Here is a 15,439-nt window from a genome sequence, read left to right as displayed (position 1 = left end):
ATGTAAAGACAAGTTTGGGAGTGTTGATAACAGCACCCCTTCTGTTCTCACCAGCCCGATACTCCACATATCCAGTGGTGGTGGCAGCTCTGAGAATCTGAGGGCAGTGGAGGAGATATAAGAGAGAGGAGGGAGTATCGGTTTGGACCCCGAATTATAATAATCATAGGTTTGTACTGGGTAGGCTGGACAGTGGGTTCCGGAGTTGGCAAAGAGCAGGAATTAGGAGGATGGTTGATCTATTTATAGACAGGAGCTTCCCAAGCTTGAAAGCCTTGGAGGATAAATTTGAATTACCATCAGGGAATGGGTTTGGGTATCTGTAGCTGCGAGACTTCCTGAGAAAGCAGGTTCCGGCCTTCCCACTGCTGCCACCATGGGGGATACAGGACAGAGTAGTCTCCAGTACCTGGGTGGGAGAGGGGAAGGTTTCAGATATTTACCAGGAGCTTTCAGAGGCGGAGGAAACTCCGGTGGAGGAGCTTAAGGGCAAGTGGGAGGATGAGCTAGGAGGAGAGATAGAGGCGGGTCTATAGGCGGATGCCCTAAGCAGGGTTAATACATCCTCATCATGTGCCAGGCTCAGCCTGATACAATTTAAGGTAGTCCACCGGGCACACATGACAGCAGCCCGGATGAGCAAGTTTGTTAGGATAAGTGTGCGAGGTGCGCGGGAAGCCCAGCAAATCATGTCCACGTGTTTTGAGCATGCCCGAAGCTTAGAGGGTTTTGGCAGGGTTTTGCTAAGGCAATGTCCACGGTGCTAAAAACACGGGTGGTGCCGAGTCCGGAGGTAGCGATCTTTGGAGTGTCGGAAGGTCTGGGAGTTCAGGGGGCAAAAGCGGCTGACGTCTTGGCCTTTGCCTCCCTGGTAGCCCGGAGACGGATCTTGTTAATGTGGAGGGACTCAAAGCCCCCGAGTGCAGAGACCTGGGTTAGTGACATGGTTGGGTTTCTCAGTCTCGAGAAGATAAAGTTCGCCTTAAGAGGGTCAATGGTCGGGTTCACCCGGAGGTGGTAGCCGCTCATCGACTTTCTCGGGAAAATTAAAATGTCTGCTGAAGCAGAATTCCAAAGGGGTGGGGGGCAGAGGGCCGGATTGTTGTTTTATGGTTGGGGTGTGTGAAGATTTGGATGGGGGTGGAAATGTTTATTTTACTATGTTTATGTCATTTTTATTATTATAAAAACTTTTAAATACATTTTTTTTAAAAAGGAAGGGAATTCCAGAATTTTAACCTAGAGAGAGTGAAGAAACGGTCATGTAATTCCAAGTCAGGATGGTGTGTGGTTTGGAGGGGATCTTGCAAGTGGAGGCGTTTCTATGTACCCGGCTCTCGCTCTTCTAGGTGGTAGAGGTCACAGGTTTGGAAGGTGCTGTCGATTGAGCCTTGGTGAGTTGCTGCTGTGAATTCTGTAGATGGAGCAGATTGCTGCCACGGTCCACTGGTACAGAGGGAATGGTTGAGGCGGACACCAGTTTAAGGGATGCTGGTTAAGCTGCAGAATAACCTGAAATACAGCAGAGCATGCCCAAATTCCTGTGGGGGTTCACCAGCTAGGTATTAGACTCCTCACCAGCAGATGCAAAGCGCTACACCCAACATTGATTGACCCAACATTGCATAATTCTTACACCTAGCACTGTTTAGGCACAAGGTACAGCCCACTTAATTGTTACTTTTGCTGCCTTTTTGTTCTCAAAAAAGGCATTTGTGAGGGTCACAAAGAAACCAGCACGAGTCGTAGAATAGAAAGAAATAACATTTATTTACAATAACATATATGTACAACAGCAGCAGTAACTCTCTTGCTGCTCACTCCTCTCTAGCTGGTTCCATAATGGCTAGCTTTATTTATGCAGGGACCTGCTAATGATTTCTCCGCCACCCCCCTCAATGGGGAAGCTCATACTCTCTAAGGATTGTGGGATTGTCATTAGCCCCCAGCCAGTGGTAAGCAGGCAGGTTATAATACCCCCCCCCACCAAAGTCCAAGGAGTCCACCGAAGACCCTCGTGAAGGAGGGCGTCGGACTCATTTTACCACAGGCCGGACACCATTTGCACGAGCCGCTGGATTGGGCGGCGTGTAACGAGTCGGAGAACGGCGATTCCATGATGAATGGCGTAACGGTTGTACATCCATGGCCCGTGGGCCAGAGGACTCCCCCTGAGGTCCTGTGTCTCCATCTCGGAGTTGGAGTCCACTGCCTCCGTCTCTATCTCCATGTGGTTCTGCAACGACCTGCGCAGGCTTTAAGTGCGGCACCAGAGGAAGATTGTGAGGAATACTCTCCAATGTGTCTGGTCTCTGTGGTCGTAGAAGTGAGCTCCGGGGTTGGGGAGTCTTTGGAAGAAATGGTCTTCTGGACCGAACGTGGTCTACATGCTTGCGCTGGAGCCGACCCTGGGCTTGCACCTGGGAAGAGTAGGGCCTGTTCAGCGAAAGATAACGCCAGGGACCCACTGGGCACCGCCAACAAAATTTTGAACAAACACTGGGTCACTCGGTGCAAACAGCCGAATCAGCCGATGCCGTTCTGGAGTGTAGCGTACTTTTGCGTCAATATCCGGGAGAACCATGCTAAGGCGGGTGTGAAGTTTCCGGCCCATTAGGAGTTCTGCAGGAGCCACCCCAGTCATCGCTTGTGGTGTGGTCCTGTATGAAAACAAAAAATGAGCCAGTCTCGTGTCCATTGACCCGGAAGACTGCTTCTTTAGGCACCGTTTGAATGTCTGCACTGCGCACTCCGCCAACCCATTGGAAGCTGGGTGGTATGGAGCGGTGTGTATATGGCGTATGCCATCCACCTTCATGAACCTCGCAAATTCTTCACTTGTGAACGGAGTGCCGTTGTCCGTGACCAGCACCTCGGGGAGGCCATGCATACTGCAAGACAAACGCATCTTGTTGATTGTTGCACAGGACGTTGTGCCTACCATCTTATGCACCTCTAGCCATTTAGACTGGGCATCGATTAATAGAAGGAACATGGATCCTTGAAAAGGGCCGATGAAATCCGCATGCAAGCGTGCCCATGGCCGCCCTGGCTATTCCCAGTGATGTAGGGGTGTGGCCAGCTGAAGCTTCTGATGCTCCTGGCAAATGGAGCAGTTTTGGGCCACCTTCTCAATGTCAGTGTCGAGGCCTGGCCACCAGACATAATTTCGGGCCAACATTTTCATTTTGGTCACACCCAGATGCCCATTGTGCAAGTCCCTTAGTATCAGCACCTATCCTTTTTCTGGGACAATCATACACGTCCCACACAAGAGGATACCGTCTTCTATGCTAAATTCTGACAGCTTGGAGGAAAATGCCCGCAATTCGCCTGGGAGCTGTCTATGTTGCCCACCATACAAGACTATGTGCCAAACCTTTGACAGGACTGGCTCCATCTGGGTCCACTCACGGATCTGTGACAGGCAAGGAGTCCATAAAATTTAGGGTTGCAACCACCTCACCAGTCATGGGGGTCAACATGGGGCCGGTCGACAAAGGCAATCGGCTCAGTGCATCGGCATTCGCTATCTGGGTCCCTGGTTTATGCTCCAGAGCATACTCGTAGGCAGCGAGCAACGAAGCCCAGCGCTGGATCCGTGTGGAAGCAATGGGTGGTGTTGGCTTATCCTCTTGGAAAAGTCCCAGCAGAGGCTTATGATCAGTCACGATGGTGAAGTGGCGGCCATACCCATACTGGTGGAAGCGTTTCACGCAAAGACCACCGCCAGGTCCTCCTTCTCGATCTGCGCGTACTTCTTCGGGGAGGGACGTCCGGCGGCCACTGGTGCGATCTGGATGCCACCCTGCCCAAGGTACCGCAGGGGTGCGGGAGACGCCTTTGGACGGAAGGGGTTGCGCCCCAAGGCATGGACCTCTATTCCCTGTAGCTCCTGCGCTCCCCATTCTGCGCTCTCTCGGGACAATACTATTTGAATGGCCTTTTGAAAAGTCAATGTTGGCTCAGCTAACAACTTTCTCTGGGTGGCCGCATTGTTAATACCGCAAACCAAACGGTCGCGTAACATTTCTGACAAGGTCTCACCATAGTCACAGTACTCAGCAATCCTGCGTTGCCTGGATAGAAACTCTGCAAGGGATTCTCCTGTGGTCCTCTCAGTGGCATTAAACCGGTAACGCTGGACTATCGTGGACAGAGTTGGATTAAAATGTTGCCCCACTTAGATCACAAGTTCATCAAACGTCTTGGTGTCCAGCGCAGCTGGGTACGTAAGGCTCCTAATCACCCCAAACATATGCGGGCTGCAGGCGGTGAGCAAAATGACCACCTGGCGCTCGTTTTCAGTGATGATGTTTGCCCGGAAATAGTAACGCATCCATTGTGCGTACTGTTTCCAACTCTCCAGCGCAGCATCAAAGACATCCAAACGTCCATACAGAGGCATGGTGTAACAGAAAAAAAACTTCCAACCAGTATCCAACATAAATCCAGGGAGGTGGCTTCAGCAACATGGACAGCTATCCACTTTAACCCTCGTCGCCAGTTTTGTGAGGGCCACGAAGAATCCAGCACGAGTTGTAGAATAAAAAGAAATAACATTTATTTACAATAACATATATATATACAACAGCAGCAGCTGCAGCAACTCCCTTGTTGCTCACTCCTCTCTAGCTGGTTCCAAACTGGCCAGCTTTATTTATGCAGGGAATCTGCTAATGATTTCCCCGCCCCCCTCATTGGGGAAGCTCATACTCCCTAATGATTGTGGGATTGCCCTTAGTCCCCAGCCAGTGGTAAGCAGGCAGGTTATAACAATGCACAATGGGATTCAAGTTCACTTATTTTACATTATAAACCAAATTAGTTCAAAATATTCTGCCTAGCTCTTCCGATAGATTATTTAGCAAGACAATCTTTAACAAAGCCATACAGAGCAGGAGCTCCCCATATTTTGATTCGTGGACTGTGCTGAGTTCTTTTAAAATCATAGATGCTAGTAACACAGATGCCAAAACATATCACGCCAGGGAGTGTACAAAGCACGCAGTGTTCCATTTCCTGATTGCTTTTTCCTCATTCCCTGGTAGAATAAGAGGGGAAGTTGACTGTGATAGCCCCAGAGTTGAATACACAAAAATATAGACGTGCAATAAGAATGTACACTGCTGGGAGAAGTGGCCCATTTTGAAGGCTGAGTTTCATTTGGAACAGGTAATTTACTTGGCCAGAAACCAAGCATTCCCAGGCAGGCTGCCGGCTCTGGGCCAGGACAGTATCAGGATGCCCGTCTAGCCTCCATTAGTGTGAAGCAGTCCCAATTTTTCAAATCCTGGTAGGTTGAGCTGCCAATTAATAATGGGCAGAGTGTGCGCAGTGCTCTGGTCAGTTAAACTCTAAGGCAACATTGACGCCAACTTAAAAAAATATTCTCTTCAAGTGGGCACTCACCCCAACAAAATGGTGGGACCCACTTCGATAATGGCAACAGGGTGGTACGCTTGAACGTGCCATTTTCCGGCTGCTGCAGCTCCATTTCTGCTGGCAGGTGACTTGAAAATTCAGCCCATGCACCCGATCTGATTCTTACAGTTTGGTCAGCATTTTATCCGTTAATTAGGTGTCATTTGCTGGCAGCGTGGCGCATGCTGCACTGTTGTGCGAACGTGACAATTGTGCAAGCATTGGAGATCAGGGGCGGGATTCTCTTATAATGAGGCTATGTCCCCACGCCGGCGTGAAAACCGGGGCCAATGACTCCTGTGTCAACGGCCACCGAAAGTGAGGAATTCTCCCCTTCCCCGGGGGCTAGGTTGCTGCCGGAGTGGTCCCCGCAGCTCCAGCCGACGCGGAATGGCCCACACGGGTTTGTGCCATGTGTGGAACAGCCGGCGTATTTCTGCACATGCGCGGGGATTCCCTTCTCCGTGCCGGCCCCCGGGCAATATGGCGAACCCCTACATAGTCCGCAGATTGGTAGACCCCAATCACGGGCCAGGCCACAGTGGGTTGCGGGCTAGGCCACCGTGGGCACATTAAAGCCGTTTAAAAGGCATCTCAGCAAATACATGGATAGGATGGGTTTAGAGGGATACGGCACAAGGAAGTGCTGAGGGTTTTGGCAAAGGATGGTATCATGACCGGTACAGGCTTGGAGGGCCGAAGGGCCTGTTCCTGTGCTGTATTGTTCTTTGTTATTTGTAATTAACAGTGAAATATAAAACAATCTTTTCAAAATGAAGCATTAGCATATTATACAAAAATAGAACTTCAAACTCTTTACAATCTCTTTTTCAGTATCATTAGAAATGGTAGTACAACATAGATTAAAACATTCCATTGAATATAGAGACCAGCTAGGCTTTGATGTCTCACATTCGCTGATGAATCAACCTGCTGTTAAAGGTCATTGTGTTGTGATCTCTATCCTATAGGGGCGCATGATACCCTTCCATCCCCATCTTGTGCTCTGACCCTTAGATCATTCCACCCTGCCATGAAGAAACGGAAACCCTTTATTCTAGATTATAGTGTGAAATAAAAGTGTTCTGTCATTTAGATTTCTTTTACATTTGGTTTTGCAGTTATTAAATTCCATAAAGGGGCAGTCTTCCCCTGCAGCAAAATACCCCGAGCGCTTTTCTGAAGTAACTGTGTTCTTTTGGTTCTTTAATTCAAACCCTCAGTTGAAGTATCACTTGTTTGAATCAATTGTTTAGAGCATTAAGTGATCAAATACACACAAACGTTCTATTTTTCACTATAAGGGGCATCATGGGGGCGCAGTGGGTTAGCCCTGCTGCCTCGCGGCGCCGAGGTCCCAGGTTCGATCCCGGCTCTGGGTCACTCTCTGTGTGGAGTTTGCACATTCTCCCCGTGTTTGCGTGGGTTTTACCCCCACAACCCAAAGATGTGCAGGCTAGGTGAATTGGCCATGCTAAATTGCCCCTTAATTGGGGAAAAAAAAATGAATTGTGTATTTTAATTTTATAAAAAATATATATATTTTCTCTCTGTAAAAAAGGAAGCCCATATTTTTGCATGCCCTGCAGAATTTGAATCAGGAAATGAAAAGCTGGAATCGGTTAAACTGAGCACGGTGCTGGTGTATTGCTGAAAACATCGAATGCCCTGTATGGAAGAAAACCTGCTGTCCTTATCCAGTCTGGTTTATGTCTGTCTTCAGTTCTACACCAATGTGGTTGATTCTTAACTGCCCTTTGAAGTGGTCTAGCAAGAAAACCAACAATGAAACCACAGAGACCACTCGATTGTAACCTAGGCATAAAATCGGGACGTGGCAAAGGCACACCCAGCTCAGACAGCTAGGCTGTAACATTCTCTCTAACATCTGGGTACTGTTGCCAAAGTTGGAGAGCTGTCTCACAGACAAGTCAAATAAAAACTGCTCACAATCATGATCCTCTGAGTACAACTAACAGCCAATGTACCAGATTGTTTCCTCATCATCCTGGATGATATAGAATCGGTGTTAGTGACGCTGGAAGTCTTCAACTTTCACTTTGTCACCATTAAGTCTTATACGGCTGTTGGTGAAAAAATGGACAAATAAGCCTTCTGTTGATTACCACTTCCTGATGAATGAGTACTGTTCCATGTTGAGCACCACCGCTTTTATAAACCACTGAGGATAGGTTCATTAGTTTAGTTCCAGAAGATGAGAGAGCTGTCCTGTGACGAGAGGCTGAGTATGTTACACCTCTACCATCTGGAGTTTAGAAGACTGAAAGTGACTTGATTGAAACATAAAATACACTAAAGAGGCTTGACAGAGTAAACACTAAGTGGTTCCTTCCCTTCGTTGGGGGATTTGAGCACGATGCACAGTCTCAGGAGAAGGACTGTGACAAGGGGAAACCTCTTTAACTTTAGAGGTCTTTGAATCTTTCGAATTCTCTGCCCCTGAGGGTTGTGGATGCTCTAACGTTGAGTATTTTTAAGGTTGGGGTGGATAGAGTTTTGGTTCCCCAGGGTATGAAGAGATATGGATAACAGGCAGGAAGGTAAAATTAAGGCAGGTCAGTCACGATCGTATTGAATGGTGGAGCACACTCAAGATGGGTGTACCATTGACTCCCAGAAATGTAGGATATAGGACTTAGGACCAGGAGAGAGCCATTCAATCATTTGAGCCTATTCCACTATTCGATAAAATCATGGCTGATCTGTTCATGTCTCGATTCCACTTTGCTGTCTGCCCCCCAAAATCCTGGCTCACCTTCCTATCTAAAAACTTTAAAACTCTGATACAATGACCCAGCCTTCATTGCTTCCTGTGGAAGAGAATTCCACAGACTGATGACCTTTTGAGAGTGATTTCTCCTCATCTCCATCTTAAACGATAGACCCCATGGGCAGGATTTTCCTCCCCCTCCACGGTGTGATCTGCAGCAGTGGAGGGTGGCTGGTGGCAGGATCTTCTGGACCCGCTGAGTTTCTCATTGAACGCACCCCTTGCTGCAGCAAAGCCCACAGCAGAGGTGCACTGTAGGTGAGATTGTAAGATGCCGCCAGTATGAACGGCCAGAAAAATCATGCCACTTATTCTTAAACTGTGTCCTCTGTTTCTAGACTCCGACACAAGTGGAAACATTCTCCCAGGATCCACCCTATCAAATCCTCTCAGGGTCTTTTATGTTTCAATAAAATCACCTCTCACTCCAGTGAGTATGGCAACCTGTTCAACCGTTCTTCATAACATAATCCCCTCATCCCAGGAAAGAGTCCTGTGAACTTTGTCTAAACAGCTTCAAATGCAATTATATCCAGCTCCTATTTCTTATGTAAGAGCACAGAACATGCTCTGGATGGGGAACCACAGTATGATGGACATCACTGTCATGTGAGAGTACCTTTAATAAATGGATGTTTAAGCAATGTACCTTTAAGAAATGGAGCAGCTCATATTACCGACGTGATGTCAGAGGGTGGGGAGAGCTGAGCTGAGCTCACTTCTGCTTTTTGGGAGTTTTAGTTTCAGTTTTGAGGAAAAGAGCTTGGATGTGTCTGTGTTTTTGCAGTGAGCTGGATCTGATGTGATCTCTGCCATGAAAGACTATCTCTGAATCATTTGGGTGATTTAAACTCATAATAGTAATGTCTTTAACCTGATGTGTTTCTGTTGTTAAAGGTGTTAAGTCTTTTGGAGGTTTGAAACATTGTTTTGTGTTTAAAAACCCACGTGTCCATAATTGTAATACCACACCTGGAGACCAAGCCGTGTGCTTCAAAAGCAACAATACATTAAAGGGAGAGGTTGGTTGAACTCCATGATTCTGAAAATGCCGCTCCCATAACATCACTGACTAAGTCCTGAAGTAAATAATAGTGAAGTTTGCTTTATACCAGGTATGAGAACCAGCAAGAGGGAATATAGAGAAATACAGCACAGAACAGCACAGAACAGGCCCTTCGGCCCACGATGTTGCGCCGAACTTTTGTCCTAGGTTAATCATAGAATTTTGGACAATTTTTCATGGCCAATCCACCCAACCTGCACATCTTTGGACTGTGGGAGGAAACCGGAGCACCCGGAGGAAACCCACGCAGACACGGGGAGGATGTGCAGACTCCACACAGACAGTGACCCAAGTCGAAATCGAACTTGGGTCCCTGGAGCTGTGAAGCAATTGTGCTATCCACAATGCTACCGTGCTGCCCTTAAGAAGTTAACCTACACTCCCTTATTCTACCCTAATCCAAGTATCTATCCAATAGCCGCTTGAAGGTCCATAAATTTTCCGACTCAACTACTACCACAGGCAGTGCATTCCATGCCCCCACTACTCTCTGGGTAAAGAACCTACCTCTGACATCCCCTCTATATCTTCCACCATTTATCTTAAATTTATGTCCCCTTGTAATGGTGTGTTCCACCGGGGAAAAAGTCTCTGACTGTCTACTCTATCTATTCCCCTGATCATCTTATAAACCTCTATCAAGTCGCCCCTCATCCTTCTCCGTTCTAATGAGAAAAGGCCTAGCACCCTCAACCTTTCCTCGTATGACCTACTCTCCATTCCAGGCAACATCCTGGTAAATCTCCTTTGCACCTTTTCCAAAGCTTCCACATCCTTCCTAAAATTAGGTGACCAGAACTGCACACAGTACTCCAAATGTGGCCTGACCAAGGTTTTGTACAGCTGCATCATCACCTCACGGCTCTTAAATTCAATCCCTCTGCTAATGAACGCTAGCACACCATAGGCCTTCTTCACAGCTCTATCCACTTGAGTGGCAACTTTCAAAGAACTATGAACATAGACCCCAAGATCTCTCTGCTCCTCCACATTGCCAAGAACCCTACCATTAACCCTGTATTCCGCATTCAGATTTGTCCTTCCAAAATGGACAACCTCACACTTGTCAGGGTTAAACTCCATCTGCCACTTCTCAGCCCAGCTCTGCATTCTATCTATGTCTCTTTGAAGCCGACAACAGCCCTCCTCACTATCCACAACTCCACCAATCTTCGTATCATCTGGAAATTTACTGACCCACCCTTCAACTCCCTCATCCAAGTCGTTAATGAAAATCACAAACAGCAGAGGACCCAGAACTGATCCCTGCGGTACGCCACTGATAACTGGGCTCCAGGCTGAATATTTGCCATCCACCACAACTCTTTGTCTTCTATCGGTTAGCCAGTTTGTTATCCAACTGGCCAAATTTCCCACTATCCCATGCCTCCTTACTTTCTGCATAAGCCTACCATGGGGAACCTTATCAAATGCCTTACTAAAATCCATGTACACTACATCCACTGCTTTACCTTCATCCACATGCTTGGTCACCTCCTCAAAGAATTCAATAAGACTTGTAAGGCAAGACCTACCCCTCACAAATCCGTGCTGACTATCCCTAATCAAGCAATGCCTTGATTAGGGATAACCTACTTGAACTTGTCCTCATCCATCTACCTGCCACAGATGCAGTTGTCCATGACAGCAATGGAAAGAGATTACTGCACAATGACCTTCTGTTGCTAAAGTGCTCCCACTGAGACAGAGGCTACTGTTGCAGAATGGAACTCAGTCAATTTCAATCTAGCACAGTAATCTCCTAAATTGATGTTCATCAAATCTTCCATTGCCTTTCTGCAATTTCCCCCAGTCCCATAAGTCTTTCCAAGAGCCTCTTCTCTGCTTTATGTCCTCTGTGCATTCTTTCTCCCTTTGCCCCATCACTGAAAACTTAAGCAACCTCAGTTTGAAACACCCCTGTAAATGTCCCCACATCGGTCCATCTATCTCGGCCATCACACTCTTCTGATGTAGGCCAACCTTTCCATTTGTGTTCCCAATTTCATCCTACTAGGCTCAATGCCCATTTGCATTCCACTTGCACCGTGGAAGGGTTTTTTTCTCTTATAAATGAAAAAAAAAAAATTTCCATGTAAGGGGAAATTTAGCATGGCCAGTCCACCTACCTGCAGATCTTTGGGTTGTGGGGGTGAGACGCACGCAGACACGGGTAGAATGTGAAAGCTCCACACGGACAGTGACCCAGGGCCGGGTTCGAACCAGGGTCCTCAGCGCCGTGAGGCAGCAGTGCTAACCACTGTGCCACCATGCCACCTGGGGTGAAGTTTTTTAATGTTTCTATTTCTCTCAGTGATTTATAAATATAGTTCACCTGGCCATGTTGCTACAGTTGTGCAAGTTAATTAATCTATCGTAGATTTTTTTAAACTGTTCAGAGAGATCCCAAATATTATTAAACATATGTAAGCACAGTTGTTTGACATTCTAAAGGATTGCATGTACTAAAATAAATGCGATGTTGCCTCATGGTTGCAGTAGTGGTACAACTAAAGTTAATGTCTCCAAAGGAGGTTCAGAGATCATAACCACCAAAGGATAAGTACAACCTTTGACCTTTTTATCCTATTTCCATAACAGGATTTATGCCATCATAGAATGAGAGGGCATGAGGGTTCAATCAGTACCAGGCATGTGATTCTCTTGGAATAACTAACTAATTTTAAGCAATTTAACTGTTAAAATACTGCCCAGGAGTGTGATACAATGATATTTATAGTTAAAATACTGCCTCCAAGACAGATGTTTAAACCCATCTCCATCATGGAAAGTAGGATCACTTACATGAAGAAATACAATTCAATCACATTACCTTTTACAAATTGTAATGGATGCTTCTCCAGACACAAGTTCCAGCTTTGAGAAAGTGAAACCTTTGTACTTTTCCTACCTTCCTGCAAAAAAATAACTAGCACTTATGTAACACCTTTCACAATTGAAGCATTTTGAATTATAGTCACTGTTGTGTAAGAAATGCAAGAGGCAAGTTTTTAAATATTCTTTCATGAGCCGTGGACATCGCTGGCTAGGCCAGCATTTCTATTGCCCTTCAGCAGGTGATGGTGAGCTGGCTTCTTGAGCTACTGCTGTCCATGCAGTGTAGGTACACCCATGGTGCTGGCAGGATGGGGAGCTTTTACAATCCGACTGAATTTGCCTCCACCACACCCTCAGGTAGATCATTCCTGATTCTAAGCACGTGCTGTCTTAGGATGCTCTTCCTCATGTCACCTTCTCTTGCCAATCATTTTAATTTAGTGTCCTCTGGTTCTTCATCCCTCCCCCTAACCGCACTGTCCAGATTCCCAGGATTTTATAAACCTCTATCAAATCTCCTCTTAAGCATCTCTTCTCCAAGGGGAACTGCCCCCGCTTTTGTGATTGGTCCATGGAACTGAAGTTCCACACAACTGGAACCATTCTCATGAATCTTTTCTACCGTGCCTCTAATGCCGCCATATCAAAGAGTTGAATCATTACCAAAAATGGCGAATTCAATAAAATAATTTCTATTCAATGAACATGAAGTAGGATGTACAGGAGGATGGAACTCGACCAGAAATTAAATACCAAACAATTACCACAGACACACACACACACACATTCAGTCAGTTGCCAATGTGAGTCTTTCAGTTCTTGATCAGTATTGAGTTAATTAAGGAACCATGGAGATGTGGAGATGTTTTGTTATTTGTGTTTACTCATCTGCAAGCAAAAGGATAAAGTTATTTTTGTCATTGTTTTGAGTCCTGAGCTTCCCACCAACTGATTAAATGGAAAGAAATGTCAAGGGAGGGGATGATTCGAAACAGATTATTAACTGATGAAACACAGTCTGTACAGAATGTATTTTGCATTTTGCACTGAAGTGTTTTTTTCCTCAGTGAGATGCATGTTTTTTTGACCAGTTCATAATGTTCCATATAATGAAGCAGAGAACAAAACTATTATAAAGCACCCTGAAATCACAGCTTCTAAACTCTGTAGAACATTTTGTTCAACAAATGTTTGTGATTGCTAATAATTTGGGCATTTTTAATTGATTAAGCTATAGTTGGTGCTCAATAAAACCAAATGCCCAATTAAAAAAGTGAAAAGCTATATGGTGTATTCTGCATAATATATAAAACAGGATTCCCACTTGTAGGCCACTATTTCTATTAGACTGATAATTCTTCAGAATATTGGGAACAATATTGTTTTATGATTTTGTTTAAAAATTTCACTCACCGAAGTTCTAGGAAAGGGAACTTTTCCCATTGTTGATACCAGTATTATTATAAGCAATAGTGTCAATGTAGTACAGTTAAAGGTCCAAGAATATTGTCTACTATGCCCCAATACCTCAGCCCTATGCACTGAAGAGCGACGAGTTTTAACAATTTCCAAAAACCAATATGGTGTATTGAAAAAAATTTCTCACAACTGAGTGATATTTCATGCTCGATTAGAATTAGTTTTCTACTTTGTGCTCCATATGCCCTCAACTAAACTGAGATTACCCCAAAATCCTCACAATTCAGATCTGAGAGCCAGAAGTCATAGATCATAGATCATATAGATGAGTCATTTAGTCAGATGAGACTAGGTTTGATCCTCATGCAGATTTTAGGGATAGGATTAGAATTAAGCAGTTTGAAATGGATACTACTTCAGTAAACTCTCTATGAAAACTCCAGAAGTGGGTTAAAATGGTAAGAACTGCACACAGAGAGGAAAAATTCACAATTTTTTGATGTATTGTTTTTGCTGGCTCCATATAGAGAATTATAGAATCCTTATAGTGCAGAAGGGGGCCATTCAGTCCATCATGTCTGTACCGCCCTTCTAAAAAAACACCCCACAAGGCCCACTCCCCCGCCCTATCCCCACAACCCCACCTAACCTGCACACCATTGGACACTTAAGGGGCAATTTAGCATGGCCAATCCACCTAACCTGCACATCTTTGGATTGTAGGAGGAAACTGGAGCACCCAGAGGAAATCCATGCAGACATGGGAAGAATGTGCAAACTCCACACAGTCACCCAAAGCTAGAATTGAACCCTGGGCTCTGGTGCTATGAGGCACCAGTGCTAACCATTGAGCCACCTTGCAGTGTATCTCATACCATGGCCCAATCTCATATATTTTTATCTTTGTTCTAAAGTTTGAAGAACCACTGTACACTTCCAACAAATTCTCAACCGGAGCTGTGTGCAACCTAGGATCTGCATAATTTGAATGGCTTAGTATCAAATGGGCAAAGGGATTCATTTACTGTTATCAGGACAACCATGACTGGAGGCTTCAAAACAGGTTATCCTGTTTTTAATGAAAATGGTCCATTATATCAGGAATCTAAAATATTTCCAATTCCATCATCCACAGTATTTGGAATCTGATTTTTTTAATATGAATGAAACTTGAGTGAGTACTTTTTCCTTCAGATAACCAAAGCCCAGCTACAGGAAAAATACCTCATGCATATAAATTCTACTCGTGGGGAAATAAAGGCAAGGAGACAGTTTGTGATAAATAATCATTGTGCATGGAAATTTTCGATGAAAAGAAAGCAGAAAAACAGCATCAGAAAAAATGCAAAAGTATACACATTTTGCTGTTTATACGCTAACATCCTAGCAATGTGGCATTTGTTCCTCCAAAACAAAACAACATCCTTTCCCACACAGCAATCTGGCACGGTGACTGACGAATTAAGAAAGCTCTTTCGGAATGTAAATCTTCACTAAACTCTGCACCCAAGAATACGTCTTTGACCATCAAAGATTTGCATGCGGAGAATAAAGGACCTAAAATGCATTCTTTGAAGTCCAAGCTTGGAATCCTTGACCAAGTAGAAACACCCCACACATGTTAATTTGAAAGGTTAGCCACTTCTACAGAATTGATGAGAAACGCGCAGTGAAATGAGCCAACTTTATTCACACAGAGACAGAATCATTTATAGCTGATAGATATAAACTCCGCGCACCTGCTGATATGATGGAATAATGTGCACACTATGAGGTTATGCAATAAACTAAAAATGCCTGACAAAAGTCCAGTGAAATGTCATGCATTCCACACAAAAAAAACCCCACAAGCTTCCAAATGTGCTATTTATCGACTGTTTGTAAAGCAAAGACTGAACAGG

At 45.2% G+C, this 15,439-nt stretch overlaps 1 protein-coding gene across 1 annotated transcript in view; it reads right to left on the bottom strand.

Annotated features, from left to right (window-relative positions):
- The window catches only part of dlc1 (DLC1 Rho GTPase activating protein), a 607,654-nt gene that overhangs the window by 262,973 nt on the left and 329,242 nt on the right, over positions 1-15,439 (bottom strand). The window lies entirely within an intron of this gene.

The sequence above is a fragment of the Scyliorhinus canicula genome, chromosome 3 (assembly GCF_902713615.1).
Source record: "Scyliorhinus canicula chromosome 3, sScyCan1.1, whole genome shotgun sequence".
NCBI lineage: Eukaryota > Metazoa > Chordata > Chondrichthyes > Carcharhiniformes > Scyliorhinidae > Scyliorhinus > Scyliorhinus canicula.
This window is presented reverse-complemented; position numbering and strand designations above follow the sequence as displayed.